Below are 3,730 nucleotides of genomic sequence, written 5' to 3' on the forward strand. Positions count from 1 at the left end.
CCCGTATCTCACCAATAACAGAGTGTGGATGGTGTTCCACATCTCATTAGCAGCAGAACATGGGCGAGGCCCAAGTTAGGGAAAAAGTGAGTGTAGGTTGGGCCCGTATCTCACTATTAGTAGAAGCGTGGATGGGGTTCCATGACTCATCAGTAGCAGGACAAGGGCGAGGCCTTAGGACAGGATCCATTAGAATATGTTTAGCTTATGTGTTGTGATATGTTTATGTGCTATTATATGTTAGCGGGCGAGGCCCAGTGACAGGCGAGGCCTAAGTGAAACAGATATGTGTCTGAGCAGGGCTCGAAGCCAGGCGGGGCCTGGAGCGGTGGGGTCGTTGTAGCGGGCGAGGCCTGAGGTAAGGGGGTGAGGCCCAGAATAGCAGGCGTGGCCAAGTATATGCAGTATGTGGTTATGCATGGTATGTGGTAGGTTGGGGAACTCACTAAGCTTCGTGCTTACGGTTTTCAGTTTTGGTTTCAGGTACTTCCGGTAGTGGAGGGAAGAGCTCGGGGTGATCGCATGGCACACACCATAGATTAGACAGCTTGGGAATGTTTTACTTTGATAATAAACATATGTTTTGGAAATTAATACTCTAATTATGTTATGGATTGATAATTATGTTTTAAGTAATGTTTTATGAAAGAAATTTTCAGTCTTGAATTTTAGGACGTTACAGATGTGGGCAATGCTAGTTGAGTGGATGGAAGAGACCATACAAATTCTCCAAGAGAATGGGAGAGAATTCATTGCACCGATTATTGAACCCCGTGTTGAATGTGTTGGATTAGTGTCTAAGTCCATAACTATTTTGGTATGTACTTGACCCGATGGTGCATGGTCCTTTTGGGTTGCCTTCACCAAAGCAACTTGATAGGATGAATTATGGAGAGAAAGGATTAAATATGATTTATTAATATATTATGAGAATACTATATTAAAGGAGAAATCATATTGTTTAATTAATATTAGTCAAGAATTAATTGGTAATTAGTTTTGTGACTAAAAGAGATTAATTAAACTTAAGGGACTGGAATTGTAATTATAAGATAATTGCAATTTGGGCTATGGATTGCCTTATATTAAGGAGTGGATGAATTCTATGGGAAAGCCCATGAGGAAATCGTCCAAGGCCTTAAGGAAAGGAATCTATGGGTTGCTTAGGGCTTAAACATCCAATTTAGGGTTTCCTTGATTGGATAACCCTAATAGCCTAACTATATATACATCCCTTATGACCTAAAAACATGGCTAAGCATCCTTCTAGGGTTTCACACGTTTTAGGGCAGCCTCCATCCTCTCTCCTCTTCATCCTCTTGCTTGTGGTGTTTGTGAACCATTAGAGGAGTGACATTTGTGACTCTAAGCTTTCTAAAGTCAATACAAGGAGGAATTGGGATTGTTATTGCTACATAACAATCAAGGTAATATCTTAAACCTAATTATATGTTAATATGATTACTTGTATGCTAGAATTAGGGTTTATAGTCTTGGATAACTTGCATGTACAATAGAGAAACCTAGATCCAAGCATTAGGGTTTGTATGAGCACATAGGATGTTCTTATGACCAAAACTCATCAGTGGTATCAAAGCCTAGATTGGGTTCTATTGTATTGATGCCTTGTATGTTGAAAAAAATTCGATTTTTGTGGTTCTGCATCATAGACTCGGCGAGTCCCACTGTGGACTCGGCGAGTCCATGGGGGTACTCGGCAAGTTCGAGCATCAGATGGAGCTATTTTTGGGATTTCTTGCTGTTTATCTTTGAGATACTTGCCTTTATCATATTAGATCAATATAAATCCGATTTTATGATATATATGAGTATATTCTTGATCTAATTAAAGATATTTATCAATTAATAAAGTATTTTTTTCCTTATGTGATAATTGATTAATTATTTTGATTAAATTGGTAAATTGTTTTGCAAGAAATCATTAAATAACTCAAATACGGATAATTATGTGATTAAATGCTAATTAAGATTATTTTTTATTTGATCCTTGTTGTTATGAAAAGTTTCATATTTTCCCCTTTAGGTTTTATAGTTTAAATTTGAACCCAAAAGTTTTGTTGTTTTGAAATTTAAATAGTTGAAACCTAATGTTTTGAAAAAGGTTTCAAAACTTGCCCTCAAATTTTGGAATTTAAATTTTGATTAATAGTTTTAATTTTGATGTATATTTAAATTCTAAACCCTAATGTTTTGAAATGTTTCTAAACTTGCCCTCAAGTTTTGGAATTTAAAAGTTGATTAAAAGTTTAATTAGGAATGTTAGATTCTAAGACCCTAGTATTGTTTTGAAAAGTTCAAATCACACCCTTATGGTTTTATTAATTAATTAAGGTGTATAATTAAAAGAGGTTTAATAAATCCATAAAAGTTTAGGTACACAATTTAATTGAATTAAAGGTATAATTATTAAATTTGACCACCTAGTATTTTCAAAGTGTAAAATACACCCTATACTATATATAACATTAAAAGTCTAACATTATATATATGTATGAGTAAAAGTCAGTCTTACCGTTAGTAGGCCTCATTCACGAAGCTAGTATATAAGGGGTGTTTGAGGAAATTGCCTATAATATGGCGATTGAATGGGTATCCACTCTTACCCACCTCACTTTTTACTAGTGGAGGGTCGTTAGCCGAACGGGTAGGATAGGACGAAACCTTCCATTATAAGTATGATGACGTACAAAAGTAACTAAATGTTTTTCAAATTCCCAATCTTAGTTACTTAGGCAAAGTGAATTGATGCAATTCCATGAAATTACACTTTGTGCCCTTGCGAAGACGTTAGTGGAGCGTGTGTGGTTTACCGGCACACTAAATGGTTCTAATCAAAGGTAGCAAAGGGTGACTCAATGTTTGTCATAGTTCGGTGGAGCATGTGTGGTTTACCGGCACATCGAATAGGTGACTGTAACATGTGAGGGCAGCATGTAAGTTTGCATGGTTATTCACACCCGCTTTGTGATCCTCGGCATCCCAGTCACAAACAAGAGGGGCATATCGAGATTTAAACATGCCATTGAAATGTTCAATGAATCTCAAAGGATCTAGGAGTTTTCATAGATTTAAAACATAAATTTCTTTTTGTTTTTCATGGTGGAAATTAGTGAATCGTCATTCACTTACCTTCAAATATTTTGCAACTAGATTACGACATCCCTTTTCTAGGTTGTAGCGTATTGTGTTGGGTCCTAGCCTTAGTATCTCATTTGGGTGATTTACTAAGGACTCAATCGATCAACTAACTTGAATTCGTTTTCTCCCGTTTTGTAGATGTCAAAGTTCGACAACTATGGTCTTCCCAAATCCCGTGGAAAGGGCATTCCACATGAAGAGGGTATTCCACGATTCGATCAAGGAACAAGATATCATGCTTCACTTCCTCCACCTCCTCCAATTGTTCTCCCTAACCCACAAGATCGAATAATTGAAAGGTTCAACATCACTAAAGCCCTATTGGAAATGAAACATGAAGATGGTAAATTGGGTTTGGCAGTCACTTCCTGAATCATATAACGAGTTCAAAAGAAAGTATTATATGATGGATCATGAAGACAACCTCATTGACCTAACTTAAATGCTCATTGCTGCTGAATCAGAAATGATTTGGCGAAGCAATGGAGCGTATTTGTTGGGAAAGTCAACCAACCATGCTTCCGAGGACGTTCTAAGAGAAGCGACCTGCGTTTGCTGCCAAGAGAAAGGG

The sequence above is a fragment of the Lactuca saligna genome, chromosome 4 (assembly GCF_052625555.1).
Source record: "Lactuca saligna cultivar CGN05327 chromosome 4, ASM5262555v1, whole genome shotgun sequence".
Taxonomy (NCBI): Eukaryota; Viridiplantae; Streptophyta; class Magnoliopsida; order Asterales; family Asteraceae; genus Lactuca; species Lactuca saligna.